At 49.3% G+C, this 22941-nt stretch overlaps 1 protein-coding gene and 1 long non-coding RNA gene across 4 annotated transcripts in view; one reads left to right on the plus strand and one right to left on the minus strand.

Moving 5' to 3' along the window:
* Positions 1 to 2885: 2885 nt before the first annotated feature.
* On the minus strand, positions 2886 to 12628 carry LOC127486212 (uncharacterized). The gene is made up of 2 exons (XR_007912962.2): positions 10920 to 12628; positions 2886 to 5842 (listed from the first exon to the last, which is right to left on the minus strand). It is a non-coding gene; the product is annotated as an uncharacterized lncRNA (long non-coding RNA).
* Positions 12629 to 12824: 196 nt separating this feature from the next.
* Positions 12825 to 22941, plus strand: part of LOC108175422 (b(0,+)-type amino acid transporter 1) — a 37020-nt gene continuing 26903 nt past the window's right edge. For 2 of the 3 annotated variants that reach the window (XM_070063273.1, XM_070063275.1), the window contains exons 1-4: positions 12825 to 12965; positions 15121 to 15167; positions 20329 to 20491; positions 21576 to 21780. The gene's annotated coding sequence lies outside the window, so the exon portion shown is untranslated. The remainder of the gene's footprint in view (positions 12966 to 15120; positions 15168 to 20328; positions 20492 to 21575; positions 21781 to 22941) is intronic. The other variant, XM_070063274.1, reaches the window with a different exon arrangement.

Below are 22941 nucleotides of genomic sequence, written 5' to 3' on the forward strand. Positions count from 1 at the left end.
AATGAATGCATGAACGCCAGTTAGAAAAAAAAACAGTCTCATAAGGAGGAAACAGGTACTTGGCATCATTCCTCCAAACAGGAGGAATTCAAGAGGTAGGTGATTAGATGGTGCCGTCTTAGGTAGAACACTTCAGGCTAATTCATGAAAAATAGTTATGTAACCTAAAAATCCCAGCATTTCAAGGAGAAACACCGACTTATGTGAGCCACGCCTTTAGGAATGTGAGAACCAATCCGTCTCTGTTGGAGTTCTATCAGACTCTGGGAAACCCAAGCTGGAAGAAAAGGAGACTTCGATGTCCACAGATGACGGAAGCCAATAAACCTTCTCGTCCCTCCCTGTCAGCCTCCTTACAGGCTACGACCACCTGCAGACAAAATCTGGGAAGAGTGGGGGCGGGGGGGTCGAAGCCCACGGAACCCAGCTGCTCACAGCTGCACGCAGGGCAGACCTCTTCCTGGAGGCAGAATCACAAACGCCTACAGTGTTCCGGCCAGGCCCCCCTGGAGGAGGCTGATCTACGTCTGACACTGGGCTCCATGGCTCTCCTTGACAGATTCTCCTCGTTCCACCCTCACACTCTGGATGTTGAAAAACAGTTCATATCACCCAAGCCAGAACTTTTTTCATGGTGCCAGGATAGGGTGAGGTCAGCCAAGACAGGACAAGTGGAGAAAATAGAAGAACTCGCTCAGGCTCAATTTTCTCATCACTAATACAGGGTTAAGAACACCAGTCACTACATATGGTTCTCTTGAAGAGTAAGAAAACCCACAGAAAACACTTAATAGAAGAATTGTATAACATGAGTTAGCTGTTATTATTGAAGTTATTATATGAAGAACATTACATGCCCTTTATTTCATTTTTACAAAAGAAGAACGTTGCTTCTATTCTTTGTGGACACATCTCTCTGGCATGCTTTATTATAATTTTAAGCACAAAATTTAGAAAGCAGCCTTAAGAATATCGTTCTACAGGGCTGACACTGTGGTGTAGTGGGTAAAGTCGCCTCCTGCAGTGCCAGCATCTTGTATAAGGTGCCAGTTTGAGTCCCAGCTGCTCCACTTCCGATCCAGCTCTCTGCGATGGCCTGGGAAAGCAGTGGAAGATGGCCCTGTGCTTGGGCCCCTGCACCCACAGAGACCCCAAAGAAGCTCCTGGCTTTGGATCGGCTCCGCTCCAGCCATTGCAGCCATTTGGGGAGTGAACCAGTGGATGGAAGACCTTTTTTTTTCTCTCTCTCTGCCTCTCTCTAACTCTGCCTTTCAAATAAATAATTTTTTAAAAAATCATTCTTAAAAAAAAGCAGAAAAGACTGACACTTGAATTGACACTTGAATTTCTCCCACACTAAAGAGGCCCCACTCTGATATGATGGCTGGAAATATCAAAGCTTGTCACTGGGAAAGTAATTTGTACGACAGGTCTTTGGAAGTCCTTTTACCTGCACTAACAGCTTTTACATAACACTGCTATAATCCTTAAGAGATAATAAAATTTTTCAATGATTTATTTATTTGAAAGGCAGAATGTCAGAAGGAGAGAGAGAGGGAGAGGGAGAGGCAGAGAGAGAAAGAGATCTTCCACCTATTGGTTCACTCTTCAAATGGTGGCAACAGCCAGGTCTGAGCCAGACCAAAGCCAGGAACCAGGAATTCCATCCATCCGGGCCTCCCATACAGATGGCAGGGGCCCAAGCACTCGGACCATCTTCTGCTACTTTTGCAGGTGCAGCAGGTACTCCAACACAGGACGTCAGCATCGCAAGTGGTGGCCTAGCCTGCTGAGCCACGCCAGCCTCGAGGGTCTTTTTCAGACTACAGGAGGCTCAGGGCGTGCTCTTCTCTTCCTGGAGCACGCATGCGCATGGTATGAAGTCCACAGCCTCCTTTTTAAACTAAGAATTAAGAGTCTTTTGCTTCCTAACATAAGTGGTTAGCGTGAATCTATTCTAGACACAAAACAGAACCCTAGTCACAAGCTAGCAAGAAAGAGGTAGAGAATGCATCCCTAAATAACTATTCTATCTTCAGGTTACTCATTTTTTTCACAAGTCTGTATTAACTCTGCCTTCAGAAATTTCATATGCACATCCATTAATTGTACTTTATCAATATAATTAGGCTCATTCACTAACAAGAGTCTTCTCTGGAAGACATAACTCTGGCTAAGTGGTGGTTATAGACTAAGAGAATGAATGCAAAGTGGACGGAATCTTGCCTACGGAAAAGATGCTCACAAACTTGCCAAACCCCTGTTCTCCTTCACTAAATAACCAAAATATTGCCCACAAGAACCTTGCAAAATATCTTAGAAAATCTCATACTAGATGGCATTCCTAAATAACTTAAACACTTCTTGACTACCACTGCCCGTAACTGTGCACATCTCGGGCTCACACGGGTACCCCTTCTCAGGACTAACCCTATTCCCCGCCCACCAGTCCATCACGTGAGCGTCCCTGACCTAGCCAGCTGCATGGTCTTGAGCTCTGATCGTGCGCACGGCCATTCCCAGCACAGCCTCACATCCAGAACCAACGGGAGAGAAAGGGAGCCGGGCGCTGCTTCCCCAAGCTCCCAGCCTGGCAGGAGGCGCAGTCTCCGCGGGGGAGGTCCCCTGAAGACCCCTCTGGCTCAGAAAGGTCAGCAGCGGTCAGCACGGTGCCGGGACACCGCATCCCGCAGCCCGAGGCCACCCAGACCGGCTCCCTGCTGGCGCACCCCTGGGAGGCAGCGCGGGCTCCAGGCTCCGGCCTGGCCCACACCTGGCCGTTGAGGGCATCTGGGGAGCGCGCCCGCGGAAGGGGGACCTGTCTGTCTCCCTCGCTCTCTCAAATACAGGAGTGACTGGATAAACACACACACACACGACAGAGAACTCGTGCAATCGTAGTTCTGCGTCTCCTGCGGGAGAACATCACCGGAAGGCTTGGTAACCGCCCCGGCGCGGGCCCACTGCCCGGTGCGGACCCGCGCGGCGGCTGGAAGCCGAGCCCGAGGCCTAGGTCACGGCGGCACCTCCACAGCTAACGGACGCAGGGGCACCCAGTCCTCGCGGGCACGCGCACGAGCGCACGCAACGACCCCCGCGCCTGAGACCCCGCCAGAGCCCACGGAGCCTCCCTGCCCTCGCGCTCGCCGCCTGTTGGGGTCCGGGTCCCGCGCCGGCCCACGTCCGCAGAGGTCCCCCAGTTCCTCCCATTATTGTTGTCTTCTTCACTCAAGCCCTGGTTACCCCGTGGGGTTGGTCGGAGTCCGCAAAGCCCTTCCCCAGAGAACAAGCACTGCCTTAGCCTAAGTTCGCTGCCCGGCTATAGTAACGAAAAACTGGCAGTGGGATCCGGGGTCCTAGTTGTCCCCGGTGGCCTCTGGGAAATGTAGTCCAAGCTAAATTGGCCTGGCCTCAGTGGCCTTTGGGAAATGTAGTCCAGAGGCGTAAAACGGCCGCGCAAGGACTGCCCACCCGGCGCCCCGGGGACTGGGAGTGCGCAGGCGCAGGAGCGCCGGTAGCGCTGGCCGTGGAACCCGGAGCTGGGAGATAACGAAAAATCCTGTAATAGGTACTAAAATGTGTCCTGACGTTAACGTGAAAATATGGTAGCTATTCAAAATAACTTATATTATTCAATAAAATATTAATAGGCGTAAAGTAACCTGGTATTGCTAATAATAGACTAAACATGTGAGGGAAATGTAGCCGCCCTCTGATAAAGCGATTTAATTTTTATTAGATATTAAAATTATAGGCTAGGGGCCGACGCTGTGGCGTAGCGGGTTAACGCCCTAGCCTGAAGTGCCGGCATCCCATATGGACGCCGGTTCTAGTCCCGGCTGCTCCACTTCCAATCCAGCTCACTGCTAGGGAAAGCAGAGGAAGATGGCCCAAGTCCTTGGGCCCCTGCACCCACGTGGGAGACCTGGAAGAAGCTCCTGGCTCCTGGCTTCAGATCAGCGTGGCTCTGGCCATTGTGGCCAACTGGGGAGTGAACCAGCGGATGGAAGACCTTTCTCTCTCTCTCTCTCTCTCTCTCTGCCTCTCCTTTGCTCTCTGTATAATTCTGACTTTCAAGTAAATAAATAAATCTTTAAAAAATAAAAATACAATTATAGGCTATAGTGTTGTGTAGTCTTAAGATTTTTCTTGAGGGGCTGGCGCTGGCATCTCATATGGACACCTGTTTGAATCCTGGCTGCTCCACTTCTGATCCAGCTCTCTGCTATGGCCTGGGAAAGCAGTAGAAGATGGCCCAACTCCTTGGGCCCCTGCACCCATGTGGGAGACCCGGAAGAAGCTCCTGGCTCCTGGCTTTGGATCAGTTCAGCTCCAGCCATTGCGGCCATCTGGGGAGTGAACCAGCAGATGGAAGCCCTTTCTCTGTCTCTCCCTCTCTCTGTAACTCTACCTCTCAAATGAATAAATGAAAAATATTAAAAAAAAGATTTTCTTTGAAAAAGAAAATAAATACAATCAGGCTAATTAAACAACTATTACCTAAATTTAAAAGACATGTATCTTTCTGTCCTACCATGCATTACAGGATTTTTACTCTTCTTGATTACTTTTCCAGTAACATTTCTCTGAATTGCCTGGAGCTTTTACGGCGTTGTTCTTTTTGTTTATGTAGCAGTAAAGCCGAATTCAGGCAAATGTAAGATTCACTTTGCCTTCCAACCCAGCTTTTATTAAGCCCACATCACACTGTCTCCTGTTGTCAGCTCAATAACATTTGGGGACGGAATAGGATTCTGCTTGATGGTAGCAGCAGGCTTCGGCCTTGGAATTGATTCCCAGCTCTGCACGCGTGTCCATCCACTGTGTTCTGCAGGCTTTCCCAGGTACAGCGGCTGTGCACGTGTAGACTGCTCATCTCCCTCTGAACTCCGTTAACCTGGAAACTACAGGGAGAGGGCTTGCTGCCTGCTCCCTTCATGTTGATTTTGTAATTGGCCAGATAATATTTTGGCTGCTTCTGCAAAGGCATTTTTCGGATAAGATTAACGTTGAAATCAATGGTCTTTGAGTAAACCACATTAGCCTTTATGATTTGGGGTGGACCATATCCAATCAGTTGAAGGATTTAATATAGACTTCTTCATGCAAGAAGGAATATTTAAAAAAAAAAAGATTTACTTATTTGAAAGAGTTACAGAGAGGCAGAGAGAAAGAGAGAGAGAAAGAGAGAGAGAGAGAGATCTTCCATCCGCTTGTTCACTCCTCAAATGGCCACAACAACTGGAGCTAAACTGATCCGAAGCCAGGAGCCAGGATCTTCTTCCACGTCTCCTGCATGGGTGCGGGGCCCAAGGACTTGGGCCATCTTCTGGAGTTTTCCCAGGCACATCAGTAGGGAGCTGGATCAGAAGTGGAGCAGCTAGGTCTAGAACTGGCACCCATATGGGATGCTGGCCCTGCAGGCTGCGGCTTAGCCCACTGCACCACAGTGCCGGCCCCGCCTTGTATTTTTAATATGCGTCCTTTTCTGTTTGAATGATGACACTACATTTTTTTTATTATTGCATTTGAATGGATTTTAGTCTTTTTTCAGAGATCCAGCCACTGGAGGGAGGAGCCTGTTGTGCATAAGATACTGTGTTCATCTGAAGCTGAAGGTAAACTCACAGGTGCTGAGGGGAACGGGAATGTCCTCTGTGCTGTTACTCTCACCCGCGGAACTTCACAGACCTGCGTAATGCCAGCACCCAGGACATCTGGGGAACGTGTAAACATGACTCATGATCTCCCAGCTGACTTCCTGGTGCACCTCAGGTCCCTCCTGCGTTGGCTGTATCTTCAGTTTGGCACCGGTGATGGTTCCTGCACGGATCTGTCCTCACTGAATTGGAGAATAAATGACACCGTGACATAAAGTGACGCAGGGAGAGGCAGCTTCGGTCCTTTTCCTGTCGAGGAAAACATCTCTGCACAAACTAATAGAGATGAAGGCATCAGCAAGATTGGGTCACCTGGGCCGTGCTCCTTTATAGCACTTTGCAGAGAGTGACGGGGAAATTCTAAGGGGAAATGAAGATGCTCAGCCTGATCAGGCCACGGTAAGCAGCCGGGTCCCCATGTTGTTGTACCCGGATGTCCGGCAATGGTGGTGCCAATTATACTGCTCAGTGCTTGGCAGCTAGCATTCCCCTCTCTTCCCCGCCCCCTCCTGCCCTTCCTGCCTCCCTCCCACTTCTCTCTCTCTCTCCCTCTCTCTCCCTCCCTCCTCTCCTCTTTCACCTACACATTCTTCCCGTTTTCCACACTCTCCCACTCTGCTTCGTAAGGCAGGCATGAGCTGTCCTCAGAAAGAACCCTCAGTATCTTGGGAAGCCTCTGTCTTAGGTGAGGCTTCTAGATGGTCTCCAGATAAAGGGAGGCCCCTGTCCTCCCAAAAGGAGGTGGTGACCACATCTGTTAGCCCAGTATCATGGAGTGCAAATATTTTCTTTTCTTTTTTTAGAATTATTTATTTATTTGAAAGTCAGAGTTATATAGAGAAGGAGAGGCAGAGAGAGAGAGAGAGAGAGAGAGGTCTTCCATCCACTGGTTCACTCCCCAGTTGGCCACAATGGCCGGAGCTGTGGCGATCTGAAAGCAGGAGCCAGGATCTTCTTCCGGGTCTCCCACATGGGTGCAGGGGCCCAAGGACTTGGGCCATCTTCTACTGCTTTCCCAGGCCATAGCAGAGAGCTGGATCAGAAGTGGAGCAGCCGGGACTCGAACCAGCGGCCATATGGGATGCCAGCACTGCAGGTTGGCAGCTTTACCCACTACGTCACAGCGCCAGCCCCTCAAGTATTTTCAAATGCATCCACTGAAATACATCCCAGATCTCAAGGTGCAACTCGTTCCGTATCAGGCGCTGACTTCAGTGTGACAGACCTGCCAGGGCCGTGAATTGAATGCAGAATAGGAGTGCAGAAGCTCTACTGCATTATAACTGCACCTCGTCATTAGTTTTCAGCGAAGCCTGCTCTCTTGCTGCAGGGTGAGAATGCCTTAAACAAGGGAGCTTTCTGGCTTTGCTAACATTCTCAGAGTTCATTTATTTTAAAGTCTGACCATTTGTTTTCTTTAGGTATTCTATGGAGGTTACAGAAAACTAACCAATTATACAGTCCTTAAAGTTGCCATTGCTCATGTATTTTTCAAGTTCAAGAGCCTTTGTTACCCCCATACATATGTAGCTCATCTCATTCACCACGGGCAAGAGTTCCAGTAACTGTGATCCTGCAGCATATTGGGGGAAATCAACCCTGGACTGCAGCCAGCAAGTGGGCCCTTGTCCTCTGATGGATTGATGAGTGATCTAATTCTATTTGTTTTTAAAATATTTATTTATTTGAAAGTCAGAGTTAGAGAAAGAGAGAGAGAGAGAATCTTCCATCTGCTGATTCACTCCCCAAATGGCCCAGTGGCCAAGGCTGGGTCTGGCTGAAGCCAGGAGCCTAGAACTCCATATGGGTCTCTAATGTGAGTGCTGGGGCCCAAGCACTTGGGCCATCTGTGGTATGGGAGACAGGGGTGGTAGGAGCACCAGTAAAGACCCCGTGCAAACTGGGGCTTGAACACAGGCTACCTCTGAGAGGCAGGAAATGCACCTGAATTTTTTCTCACTGAGGACGAGGAACACTATTTATCCACCCGATTCTGTGCTTAGTAACTGTGGTCACTTCAGGGATTCTGTTGCTCTGGCTGGGCACCACAGACTGGGTCATTTATGAGGAACAGAGGTTGGTCTGACTCCCAGGTCTGGAGGCTGGGCAGGCCCAGAGTGTGCACTGGCGACTGCTCACCAACTGACCTTTTCCCTGTGTCATGGTGGCAGGCATCATGCGGCGAGATGGAGCAAGTCAGAGAGAGAGTTTGCTGTTATTGCAAAGTCCCTCCCTGGAGAGCCCACGGCTCTCTCAGTCCCTGGCTCCCTCAGTCCACGAGCGAATTAAGACGTTCAAGAAGGCAGAATCTCATGGCCCATGCACCTCTCCATGACGCACCTGTCAGACACCATGAACACATGACTTAGGGGACTGTGTGTCCAATGCATGAAATCTGGAGGACACAGTCAAACTGTAGCAGCCAGAGAGGGTCCCCATCACTCTCGCCGAGTCCGCCATGATCCCTCCTCTGGACCACGGCCTCAGCCTCCTGATGGCTCTCCTCGCTTCAGGGCTCGCCCCCAGCTACCCATCGCTCATCCCCGTCTCTCAGGAAGGGGCAGCTTTCTCCTGGCTTCCTTCAAAGCCTGCACAGCCTCTGCTCTGTTCTCTCTCTGAGCCCCCCTCCTCTCCTCGACTCCATTCCATCCCCGTTGGCTTCAAGGACCATTCCCTGAGGGCACCAAGCGGCCCTCCTCAGGCCTTTGCCGTGACTGGATTGCCCTTCCACTGACTAACTCTGTGGCTCACTCAACTGCCGCCTTCTAGACTTCACTTAAATCTCACCTTAGTGAGGCTTGCCCTGTCCATTCAGTGTGAAACCTGAAACCCATGCTTCTCCCCATCCCCAAACTCAATTCCCCATGAGTTGCTTTGTTCTCTACGGCACTGGTTACTGCTGATCTATGAAGTAATCTACTTTTTGATTACGTTCCTTGCTTGTGCTCTCCCCTCCAACTAGGATGTGGGCACGATTAAGGCAGGAAGTTTTCCTTTCTGTAATCGATGCTGCACTTAAAATTGTCCCAAGCACATCCTCGGTACTCAGTAAGTTGGCTAATGGATAAATGAGTGCCTGAGCAGTGTTCTGCATGTTATCTGGAGTTTCACTAGAAATTGAATTTACTGGGGCAGGCGCCGTGGCTCACTTGGTTAATCCTCCGCCTGCGGCACCGGCATCCCATGTGGGTCCTGGGTTCTAGTCTTGGTTGCTCCTCTTCCAGTCCAGCTCTCTGCTGTGGCCTAGGAAGGCAGTGGAGGATGGCCCAAGTGCTTGGCACCTTCCCCTGCATGGGAGACCGGGAGGAAGCACCTGGCTCCTGGCTTTGGATCGGCGTAGCGCCGGCCGTAGCAGCCATTTTGGGGGTGAACCAACGGAAAAAGGAAGACCTTTCTCTCTGTCTCTCTCTCTCTCACTGTCTAACTCTATCTGTCAAATAAAAAAACAAAACTAAATTTACTGTATTTTGGCAAAGCCAGTCAAATCTGTTTATTTAGACCAAGTGGCCAGGATGGTTCTGGTCCTGTTTCAGTCACCTACTTCCGTTTTCTGTCAGCTTCTCGCCATCGCCTTTGTCAGCCCCTCTGTTCCAGCTCATGGTTTCGCCTTTGAGTCATTGCAGAACCATTTAAGCTGTCACTGGGTACGGGCACTGTGCAGAGCCTGCCAGGTTACCCAAAGGGAACGAGCTGGAAAAGCTCTTAGGGGGAGGTGCGAAGCCAGCCTACTGGGAAATGGGTGTGGCATATCCACAATGGTTTCATCAGAGTCAAAGCCAACCCTGACTTCGCAGTCTGAAGAGCGGCTGCCTACTCGAGTGAAGGCGACTGTGGAATCTGTGGCAGGTGGGCCAGAAAACAGGACACTGGGCGGAGTAGCTCTCCGTTGCTGTCCATCAGGACCCCAGGATTTCAGCCGAGGGGTGGATCCTGGCTCAAAGGGAGGTTTTAAAATTGGCTGGGGCGGAAGTCGCCCGCGACTTGGGGCAGATGCATTAGGGGCTGATGCGGCTGGGGCTGGAACCCCTGCTTTCTTCTTGTCACAAAACGGTGCGGTGGCCGGGATGCACCCGTCTTTGAACAGCCCACGACCTCCTGGTTCACTTTTAAAATCCGGCAGTACTAGGCTGAGCCCTAAGCAGCATGACCTTTTCGTGGGAAAAGCTGAATGGTTGGGGGCAAGTGACTTCACTTTCTGTCTCTTTTCTTCCACGATGAGTTTTCATTCTTTAATTTTTGTTTTTAATTTAGCCTAAGCTTCCTGGTTTTCCCTTATCTACAATAAGGGGCCTGGCCACAGCCCCTGACATTCCATCTGACACGTGCCTACCCTTTCAGGTGCTGGCATGAGGGGCTCATCGTCCTGCAGGCAGACGCAGAAGGACGAGGGAGGGGAAGAGTAGCCTCTCCGCAAACAACCACAGGACCAATATGGCCACCACCAATTACGCCTCGCTGTATCTAACAGACGTGGGATCTGTGCTTTATTCTGAGGACCAGCTGAGAGGAGGCCGCACGTGTTCCAGGTCAGAAGTTCCAGGCTCAGAGCAGACGCCTTCAGAGAGCTCATGCCTGAGGGTGAAGTAGAAGCCATCTTCCGAGGATTTTCTGGGATGGACGGGAGAGGTTTGGGGAAAGGTAGTGGGGTACCAAGAAGCCACTTGCATTCCTTATTGTTGAAAACAATAACGTACTAGTGTAGGCCCAAAGAGGATAAGGAGTTAAAGAATACGAAGGGGCTGGTGTTGTGGTGTAGCACATAAAGCTGCCTCCTGGGACGACGATGCCAGCATCCCACATGGACAACGGCAGAGTCCCCGTTACTCCACTTCCCATCCAGCTCCCTGCTGATGTACTTGGGAAAAGCAACAGAAGATGGCCCAGGAGCTTGGGCCCCTGCCACCCATGTGGGAGACCTAGAAGAAGCTCTTGGCTCCTGGCCTCAGTATGGCCCAGCCTTAGGGCCATTGCAGCCATCTGGGGAATGAACCAGAGGATGGAAGCTCACGCATTCGCTCTGTCTCTCCCTTTCTTAGTGTAACTTCGACTTTCAAATGAGTAAATCTTTTAAAATATATTTTAAAAATTGGCTGGGGCTGCTGAGCATAAAACCAGGTGGAGTGGTGGAGACGTGGCCTTGGTAGGGGGTGTCTGCTCCGGCTGGCCTGGCCCTGGCGAATGGGGGAAGCTCACACGGGGTCACCGTGGAGACCCGAAGGTGGGTGCCTGTGAGTGGGGATTGGCTTCCATGTGGCTTACCAAATCACACTTGGCCGAGTCCACAGACTCTGTGCAGCAGAGTCTGGCTGCACTGGTGACAGTGACCGCAGAGGCCGTGCTGAGCTCGCTGGTGAAGACGGGAATTTGTGGCAGCGACTCAAGGAATCTGTAAGGAAAAGAGAGGGACTCCATATCCATAGGGGTGGAGGACTCAGTCCTGCGGGTGGTAGACTTGGAGAAAACGGAAACAGCTGCTTTCTCCTCTGGTCTTCGGTTGTCCATCAGAACACATCCGAGTTTTAATTTCTCCTGACAGTAAGATACTTTGAAGATCAGAGTAAAGACTTATAGCGAAAAGACCAGAATTGAAATGGGCTCTATTTCCACTTGAAAGTGGAATTCTTAAAAAAAAATACTGAACTTCAAGAAAGAAATGGCCAGAACAACAAAAAGAAAAAAAAAATAAGGATTGAGTGTCTCATCCCATCATTTCAGGATCAGCATATGGCGTGGGGTTGGTACAAGGGCAGAGGAATTTTGTTAACAGAGCCCGCATCTGGCAGGAGTGGGTGGAGATTTTGTTTGACAGCACATCTGTAGCCTTCCTCCCTTCCTCTCCTCTGTCTTCAGTGGGGTTGGAGAACCAGGCCAATGGCCTTCAGGAACTTTTCCTTGGCTAAACTTTCTGAACCCATTGTGGCTGGATCCCAAAGTCCCTGCACCACTCTCCTAAAGAGGCAGGAGCCGGCTGGTGCCGCGGCTCACTAGGCTAATCCTCCGCCTGTGGCACCGGCACCCTGGGTTCTAGTACCAGTTGGGGCACTGGATTCTGTCCTGGTTGCTCCTCTTCCAGTCCAGTTCTCTGCTGTGGCCCAGGAGTGCAGTGGAGGATGGCTCAAGTGCTTGGGCCCTGCACCCCATGGGAGACCAGGAGAAGCACCTGGCTCCTGGCTTCGGATCAGCGCAGCGCGCCTGCCACAGCGGCCACTTTGGGGGTGAACCAACGGAAGGAAGACCTTTCTCTCTCTCTCTCTCACTATCTAACTCTGCCTGTCAAAAACAACAACAACAACAACAAGAGGCAGGAGCCCCCCAGCAGGGCCGGCTCCATGAGCTGGGGAAGGCACGACTTCTGACGCCTGAGCTCACAGGGGAAAACTTCGCCTTCTTACTCCCGGTGGCTCCCGGGTGGTTGGAAGGAATGCAGGTTTCCTGCAGAGGCCCAGGCCCCCAGAGCAAGGAAAAAGCATCGGGTCGCTTCCCCGCACGATGCTGATGGCACACTCCATTGCCTGCATGTGATGGGCGCTTCTACACTTGGGTCACTATTTGGCCGTCCTCCATCTTCGGCTGTCCCTTCCTCCTCCCCAGGGCTCGCTCAGTCTTCTTGGGGCCGGCATCTAGGTTCTCTGGATGGAACGGAGCTCATGGGGGGAACTTCTTTCTCGCCGGGGTGGTGATGGAGGAGGGTCAGGTTGCACCCTGGATGACAGATCTTAGCTGTCCGGAATGGCCGAGCCTCTTGGAGTTCCCAGTGCCCAGTGCTGGCTCTATCTGAGAGTCCTGCCCAACACTGAGGAGCTTGGAGCCTCCTGGATCGCATAAGCTAAGCAGCGAGACAGAAACCCCGGTGGAAGACAGGCCAGGGAGCGGTGCAGCAGCTGCCGGGTGGGCATGGCCAGTCAGGGGGACCTGGAGCGCGGTGGCCCCGGGAGGCGGGTATGAAGCTCGCCGAGGCCGTTGCCCGTGGACAGCAGCTGCGTGCGCCGTGGGGTCCCTTGGCGCGGAGTCCGGAACCTCAGAGCGGTGTCCTGGCTGCCAACTCGGAGGCGAGGCATAGCGCTCAGCCCCAGGCGGGTGAGGGAAGGGTGCGTGAGCCAAGGGCGCGAAGACATCGCAACGGAGGCCCAAGGGCGAGGTCCAACGGCCCAACCCCTGCTGGCCTCGCGCGCCTCGCGCCTGCTCTCGCTTGGTGGCGGGCGTTTGGCACCGAGCGGGCCCCCGCCGTAGGTGGCGACCGACCAGGTCTGCAGGGGCTCGCCCAGCACCGGCCCCCGGGGGCAGGAGCGTCTATCACCTCTGCCTGTGAGTCGGCCAGCCCTTGTCACGAAGACCCTACCCGAAGGCAGAGAGGCGGGAGCAACCTTGATTCTCCCGGGAGAGGAGCTGGACTACGGGAAGGGGGTGGGGCAGGGGAGAGGGGCTGCTGACCACATCCCGGGCTGGCAGGCGGGTTCTCTTCACTGCTCGCTGCAAGTTTGGTTTTTAAAAAGGCGTGTGAGCCTTAGAACCCTTCCCCCGGCCTGACAGCTGGTAGTGGCCCTAAAAGGACTTCTTGTCCCAGGCGCTCAGACTCCAGAGCCCCCGAATATAACCGTTTGAGCCACGGTGTCTCCCTGTGTCATGGACGCGTCGTGAATTGATGCTTTCTATGGTCTTCGGGATACTGTGCACCAGGCACCCCTGTAGTGGGCACAGGCACTGCCTGCTGGGAGGCCGTGTTTGGCTCGGCTGCTAAGCAGACCATGGGCCACAACTGGGTTGTCAGCCCAACCCACAGGCTGTTTCTCTTCAAGCTGACCCATACAGCCAACCACCTGTCACCTGTGTAACGACAGGAGATGGCACATCCGCGGGGTGCAGGATCCACCTGGCTTAAAACCCTGGTGTCACCAAGGGCACCGATGTCTCTGGTGACAATTTTTGTTGGCTGGATTTTAGTGTCCTGGCCCAAATTGATGTTTTGCCAATATTAGCTTCTTCCGCGCACCACATGGGGTGTATCTCACACATCTCCATACAGCTGGGTCTTTTACCTTTTCTCTCAGCGGCACTTTGCAGTAATAGCAAATTATGTAACCCATGAGCCATTTGGAACTTAGCCTGATTTTGTAAGGTCAATAAATGAAAAAGGAGATTAGTATGTTTAAAGGGTTGTAAAGAAAGTTTAAAAAAACCAACAGGAATCCAAAGAATATGTTGAGAGATCAGTGCAGTGTGACCTCCAAGGCCTGTGTTATTTATTATCCGGCCCTTAAGGGAGGAAGTTCGCTCTTGCTTTTATGATTTTCTGTGTGGAGTCTTGGTCAACTTTGTGCTAGTTTATCCTCTCATATTTTATGGGATTTGGAAATGTTCTTTAAGTGGTTTTAAATTTTATTGTTGAGTAGGTCATTGGTAATACACAGAAAGTACATATATATGTGTGTGTATGTATGAGGGCACTTCAAAATTTCACAGAAAAATTAAAATAAGTTGAATTTGGCACAAAAATTTTTTGAAATCCATATATGTTTTGTTCAGAATACACATTTTTTGTGAACTTTTCATCCTTTTAAAAAGTTATTTGTTTGAAAAGGAGACAAGGTGAGACAGACATCTTTTTTTTTCAAGATTTATCTTATTTTATTTATTTTGAATTTATTTTATTATATATTTATTTTATTTATTTTGAAAGACAGAGTTACAGGGAGAGGTAGAGACAGAGAGATTTTCCATCCACTGATTCACTCCCAAATGGCCACAATGGCCGGAGCTGTGCCAATCCGAAGCCAGGAGCCAGGAGCTTCTTCCAGGTCTCCACATGGGTGCAGGGGCCCAAGGACTTGGACCATCTTCTACTGCTTTCCCAGGCCATAGCAGAGAGCTAGATCAGAAGAGAAACAGCTGGGACTAGAACCAGCACCCGTATGCAATGCCAGCACTTCAGGCCAGGGCTTTAACCCGCTGTGCCACTGCCCCAGCCCCTGACAGACATCCTCTCTCTGCTGGTTCACTCTCCAAATGCTCATGGCAGCCAGAGTTGGACCAGGCCAAGCCGGAAGCCCAGAATTCAATCAGGTTTCCCATGTGGGTGACAGGGACCCAAGTCCCTGCTGCCTCCCAAGATGTGCATCAACAGGAAGTTGGGCTCAAACGTGGAGCCAGGATGTGAAGCCAGGGACTCGGATGATGAACTTTTTGAAGCTCTCTCATGCATGGATATATTTTTAGTACTCGTGTATACAATACTTGTGTGCATGTGTGTGTACACACACATATATATATATCATAAATATATATGTAGATGTATTTACGCTGGTACCTTGCTAAATTCACCTTTTATTTCTGGTAGTTGTATTCTTTTCTTGGCATTAGGATTTTGGTGGTCACCTAGAATGAGTTAGGAAAAATTACCTTCTCCATGACCTCAAAGAGTATGCGTCACACTGATGAAATGTCTGTCTTTTATATTTGATAGAACGCACCAGTAAGACCATTTGGATCTGCAGTTTTCTTCCTGGAAAGGTTTGTTTGTCCTTTGCTGTTCTTTTAATATTTTAGATCTGTATTTGTGCCCCATTTTTATTGTTAAATTTTTTGTTTTCCTTTTTATAGCTTTGTGGTATCGTTCCTATAACAATATCACTTCCACACTTAAAGAATACAATTTGGTGGTTTGTATCAGAGTCATGCATATATAAAACCATCACCAGGGCAAGATTTAGAGATTTCTATATTTAGAGATTTATATTTTTATTTATATATTTATATGAAATATTTAGGCTATATTTATATATTTATATTTTATATATTTTACTTTTATATTTAGAGATTTAATATTCCATTACCAGCTGCTCCTCTCCAATTCCCAAGCCCCAGGCAGTCCCAATCTACTTTCTGCCTCTATGACTTTGCTTATGTGGACAATTCACATGAATGGAATCATGTAACACTTAGCATAATGCTTTCAAAGTTCATCCATGTTTAGCATGCATGTTTTTATGACCAAATAATATTCCATTACTTGCATACACCACGTTTGTTTATCCATTCATCAGCCGATGGGCAAGTGGGTTCTTTCCACTTTTTGGCCCTTCTGAATAACGCCACACTCAGGTGTGAGTTTTGATGTGGATAGACTTTCAGTTCTCTTGGGGATGTGCCTTGAGCCAATTGCTGGGTTGTATGGTAGCTTTGTATTTAAGAGTTTGAGGAACTAAAAGACTGCTTTCCTAAGTTGCTGCACCATTTCGCATTCCCACCAACAATGCTGAAGGTTCTAATTTCTGCATGTTCTCACCAACACTTGCTGTTATTTGGCTTTTAAAAAATATTTATTTATCTGAAAGGCAGAGTTACAGAGAGAGAAGGAAAGACAGAGCTGCTGTTGGTTCACTCCCCAGATGGCCACAACAACCAGGGATGGGCCAGGTTGACACCAAGAGCCAAGAGATTCATCTGGGTCTCCCATGGGGTGTCAGGGGCCGAGGACTAGGGTCACCATCTGCTGCCTTCCAAGGCGCATTAGCAGGGAGCTGGATTGGAGGTGGAGCAACTGGGACTCAAACTGGTACCCTTATGGAATGCCAGCATTGCAGGCAACAGTTTAACCCACTAAGCTACAATGTGGTCCCTATTTGGCTTTTGATTCTAGCCATCATAGTGAGGGTGAAATAGTATATCATTCTGGTTTTTATTTGAATTTCCCTGATGATTAATGCTGCCCAACATCTTTTTGTGTGCTAATTGGCCATTTGTATGTCTTTGGAGAAATACTGATTCAAATCTTTTGTCTATTTAAAAAGGGTTTGCTTATTTATTTGAAAGGCACAGTGACCAAGAGAGGGAGGCAGATCTTCCATCTACTGGTTCACTCTCCAAATGCCCACGACAGCCAGGGCTGGGCCAGGCCAAAGCCAGAAGAGAGGAACTCCATCAGGGTCTCCCATATGGGTATCAGGGGCCCAAACACTTGGTCCATCCTCTTCTGCTTTTCCCAGGCCATGAACAGGGAGCTGGATCAGAAGTGAAGAAGCCAGGACTTGAACTGGTGTCCATATGGGATGCCTGCATCACACCCACTGTGCCACAATGCCAGCCCCACCTTTCAATTTCTTTATGATAGCCTTTGAAGTTAGAAAGTTTTTCATTCTGATACAGTCTGTCTATTTTTTCTTTTATTTGTGCTTTGTTGTCATACCTGAGAATATTTTGCCCACTCCAAAGTCATGAAGGTTTACTCTTACATTTTCTTCTACGAGTTTTACAGTTTTAACTCTCACATTTAGATCATTGATCTACTTTGAATGAATTTTTATAAATGGTGCAAGATACGAATCAAACTTCATTCTTTTTCCTGTGACTGTTAGTTGTCCCAGAACTATTTGTTGAAAAGATTTTTCCCCATTGAACAGTCTTAGCACTCTTACCAAAATCCAGGGCCATGTGTTTGGCATTGCTATTAAGATGCTGCTTGAGACTCTTAATAGCAAACTCGCATCCCATATGGAAGTGCCTGGGTTCAAATCCTTGCTCCACTCCTATTCCAGCTTCCTGCTTATGTGCACCCTGGGAGGCAGCAGGTGATGGCTCAAGTTCTTGGGGCCCTGGCACCCATGGGGGAGTCCTGGATTGATTTCTGGGCGCCCATTGTTGGCCTGGCCCAGCTCTGTCTGTTCTGAGCATTTGGGAAGTAAACCAGTGGGTAGGATCTCTCTATCTTTCCTGCGCTCTTTGTCTTCCCGTGGGGACTTGAATACAGCCTGGAGTCATGTGGTTTCAGCCTGAAGAATTACTGCTAGTGTTCCTCGTAAGGCAGGTCATCAACAACACATCTCGGGTTTTTTGTTGTTGTTGTTTAAACGTGGCAGGTCTTTAACTTAATTTATTTCAGAGGTGGGGAAAGAGAGAGGGAGGGAATGAGAAGGGGAAGGAGAGAGGGAGAGAGGGAGGGGGAGAGGGAGAGGGAGAGGGAGAGGGAGAGGGAGAGGGAGAAACACTTCTCTCACTGGTTCACTCTCCAGAAGTCCGCAATAGCCGAGGCTAGGCTGGGGCTGAAGCCGGGAGCCGGAAACTCAATCCAGGTCTTCCCAGTGGGTGGCAGCGATCCAAGTACTTGAGCCATCACTACTGATGTGCAGGATCTGCATTTGCAGGAACCTGGAGTCTGGAGCTGAAACTGGGAATCAAATTCAAGTGCTCAGACGTGGAACATGGGCACGGGCTAAATCCCACTGCCAAGCTAAATGCCCACTGCTGCCTTTATTGCTGAAATAAAGCTTTACTGCATTATAGATGTAGCATAAGGTATATACAGTTAGGACTACTGCTTGGTTGATGGGTTCTTTCGTGCTTTGAGCATTTTGAATACATTATCCTAACCGTTTTGTGACCTGCATTGTGTCTGTTGAGATGTCAGCTGTAGATCTTAGGGCAGTTTTCCTGGTAAATGCATCATTCTTCTCTTACTTTCCAAATGTGCTCATGTCTTTGATTTTCAGCTTTTTTTTTTTTTAAACTATGATGCCTCTGTGGATCCCTTTGAACTTAATCCTGCATGGATTTCATTGAGCTTTCTGTATGTATTGGTTTTCAACATATTTGGAAAGATTTTTTTTAAGATTTATTTATTTATTTATTTATTTGAAAGGCAGATTTACAGAGAGGCAGAGAGGTCTTCCATCCGCTGGTTCACTCCCCAAATGGCTGCAATGGGCAGAGCTGCGCTGATCCAAAGCCAGGAGACAGGAGCTTCCTCCGGGTACCCCACAAAGGTGCAAGGACCTGGGCCATATTCCACTGCTTTCCCAGGCCATAGCAGAGAACTGGATTGGAAGTGGAGCAGCTGGGACTAGAACTGGTACCCATATGGGATACTGGCACCCCAGGCAGTGGCCTCACCTGCTATACCACAGCACCAGCTTGGAAAGTTTTTAGCCTTTATAATTTTTTTAAATTCTTGTTCTTTTATCTCTCCTTTCTCAGTACTATCATTACATGTGTATGCCTGGGGCTTGGGACCCAGTACAAGCAGATCCAGATTCCAACAGGGCAGAGAAGAACTCGGAGCCATTTGTCCATTTGTATCTCCTTTACTCACAGTGGTGGTGAGAAAATCACAAGGGACAGCCACTTGCCCCCAACTGCGGTGAGCCCACAGGAGATAGCCACCTTTGTGTCCAGACACACACACAGACACCGACACACAGCCGCACAGCCACATCTAGCCATGCCGCCCAGCTGCTTATGTGGGTTTATAGACAGTAGTGGCCCAGAGCCAAACCATTACATAACAGATGGTGGGCAGCCTGCCAGGCGGATGGACCTGCCGGTTACCATGACACCAGTTACCATAGAGATACGGAGACAAAAGGCAGGGAACGTGATAACTTCACCTTCTCAAGTTCATCTCCTCGACAGTGTGTATGGTCTCTCACATGTTTCCAAGGCTCTGTTTATCTCCCTCATAAACTTCACTGTTTGTTCTTTGGCATTCATAATCTCAATTGATCTATCCTCAAATTTGCTTGTTCCTTCTCCCAGTTCAAGTCTACTATTGAGAACGTGTAGTCAATTTTTTATTTCATTAAGTGTGCTTTTCAACTCCAGAATTTCATTTTGTCCTTTTTGAAGTTTCTGTCTCTGCTGATAATTTCTATTTGATGCAACACTGCCAATACCTGTTCCCTTACATTTTAACCATGGTGACTTTTAGCTCTGTGAACATACTAGTAATTGCTACTTTGAAGTATTGTTTCCCCTGATGAATCGGACTTACAGTCACTGTCACAGGCAGTATCTTTTGTTCCTCTTCTTTTCCCAGTGTGTGACTCATATCTCCCGTGTTTCTTTGCATGCCTTGTATTTTCACAAATATTTATGTTGGAAAACTGAACATACCAGTTGACACTGAAGAGCCAAAATGACTCCATTTTAAAACAAAACAAAACAAAAAAGCAGCCTCCATTTCCCATAGCAGACCTGGGTCCTTGTAAAAGCAGGCATTCAGGCATTCCGGAGATAGCAAAGCTTACCAGGGACAGCCAGCTCTGAAGACCAAGGACAGCACAGCAGAGATTACTAAACAAAGTAACTCCCTGCGCCCAGAGCTTCCCTGCTGTAAGCCCCCCGTAACTCAACTCCCTGCACCCAGAGCTTCTGTGCTGTATGTAACTTTTTTCCTGCTGATGTAGCCATTTTTCTCTCCCAAAGACGGGGCCTCACTCCTGCCTCCGCTGGGCTGGCTGGTTGGATGGGGTCCCTGTCGCAGCTTGTACTCCCGAATAAACCTTGCTTTTGCAGTTCGGTGTGATCGACTGCAGGTATTTGATCCCTCCCATTCCTGAGAGGCTTGTTATTGTTATTGTTATTGTTATTATCTGCTCTGTGACAGACTGGATTGTTTAGCTAAATCTGTTTTCTTTCCATTACCGTGAAGGCTCTGCTGTTCCTGCTCCAGGAGACAGGGCTCTGGGTGCTCCACAGTCACCCTGTGTGGGACGGTGGTGGTTTGGTGGCGCTCTCTTCTCTTTCCCTAACACATTCAGCCGTTTAACTCCAAAGCCATCTATTTCTGTGGGATTAGGTGTAAAAATGGCTACAGTTTACATCAGTCAGTGAGTAGGGGGAACACAGAACAAAATACCAGAGTGGAGGGCTTAACTAACAGAAAGTTGTTTTCTCACAGCTTTGGAGACTCGAAACTCAATATCAAGTTGCGGGCAGGGTTGATTTCCCGTGAGCTCTCTCCTTGGATTGGGAGTGGCTGCCTTCTCGCCATATCCGCATACGGAGGTCATACGAGGTCATATTGCTGTCCGTGTCCCCAGGCTTCCGTCTGGAACCCTAAGGTAGGTGGAATCGTTTTGATCCACTGGAAGCTCTCCCCTTAATTCTCTCCTCCCCCCCGCCCTTCACTCTGACTGCAGCTGGGGTCCCCATCTCATGACCTTTCTCTTTTTAACTTTTTAAAAAATCTTTTGAAGAATTTCTTTTACACCTATCATCACACAGCATGTTTTAAACGCAGATCTATAACTCTCTAATAAGGTAAAGACAAAGTCTGCCTTATTAGAAACAAGACACTGCACCACGTAAGCCTTCAAACGTTATTGTACTTTAAGTCCAGGCTGCACAGCAAGAGCCAGCCGCAGTGCCGCGGCAGGGAGGGGCCCCGTGGGCCGGTGCAAGGCCATGATTCTCGAAGCCTACAGATGTCAGCCCACCCACCTCTGAGTTGTGGGCTGGGCTGGTGATCCACTGGGTGTCGGGATTGCTTCTGGTAGCCTATGGAAGGGATGAATGAAGATAATCTCTTGTATGTGGAACCTTCCCAAACCCAGTAAGAATTTCAGGGCTCTCAGTCTCTTACAGTGGCACAAATCCTGCATCTGGCCTAGCCTGGCCTGGCTTGGTGTCTCAGTCCACGTGCATGGTCAGGCCGAGTAGGGCAGGGAGCTCTGTGGAGTCGACCCTTGTTACTGTGGATTCGTTGAGAGGAGGAGTGCGATGGGGGCAAAAGGTGTGGAGTCACCACACAGACCCCGGGAGTCACCTGAAAGCGCGCCAGAGGCGAGCTGCCTGCAGTTGGTACAGCAGCTTAAATAGCCAAGGCAGCCAATCCGGTCAAGGGGCGGTCTTTGCCCTAACCAATCACAGCCCGTTGCCAGGCAGGCTCCGTTGCCAGGTGGTTTCCAAAGCCATCCAATCACAACCCGTTGCCAGGCAGGCTCCGTTGCCAGGTGGTTTCCACAGCCATCCAATCACAGCCCGTTGCCAGGCAGGCTCCATTGCTGGGTGGTTTCCCAGGGGGTGTCGGAAGCCATTCCTAGTAACTGACGCTCTCTTGCCAGCGGCCATCTTGGCATGGCCTTCTCATTCCACCACAGACCCTCAGAGATAAGGGCCTTGTATCCAACTGCTGCTTTCTCGTAGCTCCTGGATGTACTTGTGTGCGACCCCCCTCCCGCCCCCGGCTCAGCGCCTGCTGCTGGCAGAGGGAAAGCCCGGGACCCCTCTGGCCGTCCCCAGGGAAGCCGCTGGACCTGCCTGCGGTGCTGACGCAGCTGCGGGAGCCCCGTTTCCCACACTCTGGCAGACACGGTGCATGTCGGACGGCTCGCTTTTGCCTTTTTGATTGGTAAGCAAAAAACAAAAACAAAAACAAAAAACTCTCAATATAAATGCTTAATTGATTTGAATGAATTGGATTCTCCATTAACCTTCGTTCGTGACAAACTCTCATGACTGTGTTTTTGACTCATTGATTATTTATTTATAATTTATCTACTCGTTGATAATTCATAATAATTAATAATAATTATCCACGAACCCACCACCCAATACAAATATCTGACCCTGACCTTTGTTTAGAAGCCTTTTAATTTTGTTCTCTATAAACTTTATTTGAGAAACATATACCCAGATTCCTTTTTTTTTTTTTTTTAAGATTTATTTGAGGCCGGCGCCGCGGCTCAATAGGCTAATCCTCCGCCTAGCGGCGCCGGCACACCGGGTTCTAGTCCCGGTCGGGGCGCCGGATTCTGTCCCAGTTGCCCCTCTTCCAGGCCAGCTCTCTGCTGTGGCCAGGGAGTGCAGTGGAGGATGGCCCAAGTGCTTGGGTCCTGCACCCCATGGGAGACCAGGATAAGTACCTGGCTCCTGCCATCGGATCAGTGCGGTGCAGCGGCCATTGGAGTGTGAACCAACGGCAAAGGAAGACCTTTCTCACTGTCTCTGTCTCACTGTCCACTCTGCCTGTCAAAAAAAAAAAGAGAGAGAGAGAGAGAGAGATTTATTTATTTGAAAGGCAGAGTTACAGATAGAGAGTGAGATCTTCCTTCTGCTGGTTCACTCCCCAAATGACATAAATGGCTGGAGCTGGACCAGGCCAAAGCCAGGAGCCAGGAGCTTCTTTCCAGGTCTCCCATGCAGCTGCAGGAGGCCATCCCTCACTGCTTTCTCAGGTGCATTAGCAGGAAGCTGGATCAGAAGTGGAGTAGCAGGGATTTGAACCAGTACCTATATTGGATGCAGCTGGCAGCTTTACCTGCTATGACACAGCGTGGGCCCCTCATTTTTCTTGTTGTTGTTGTTTTTTTTTTATTTAAATTTACTTATTTGGAAGGCAGGATTACAGAGAAAGAGAGAAAAAGAGAAAGAAGTAGCCCTTCTTTATTTGTGTTACCCAGCTTTTGAGAGGATATCCAACTAATGATTGACAAGGCCAAAGTCAAGGAGATTCCCCCCCTGAGTTTTCTTCTAGCAGTTTTGTAGTTTCAGGCCACATATTTAGGTCTTT

This window comes from Oryctolagus cuniculus, chromosome 18 (assembly GCF_964237555.1).
Source record: "Oryctolagus cuniculus chromosome 18, mOryCun1.1, whole genome shotgun sequence".
Taxonomy (NCBI): domain Eukaryota; kingdom Metazoa; phylum Chordata; class Mammalia; order Lagomorpha; family Leporidae; genus Oryctolagus; species Oryctolagus cuniculus.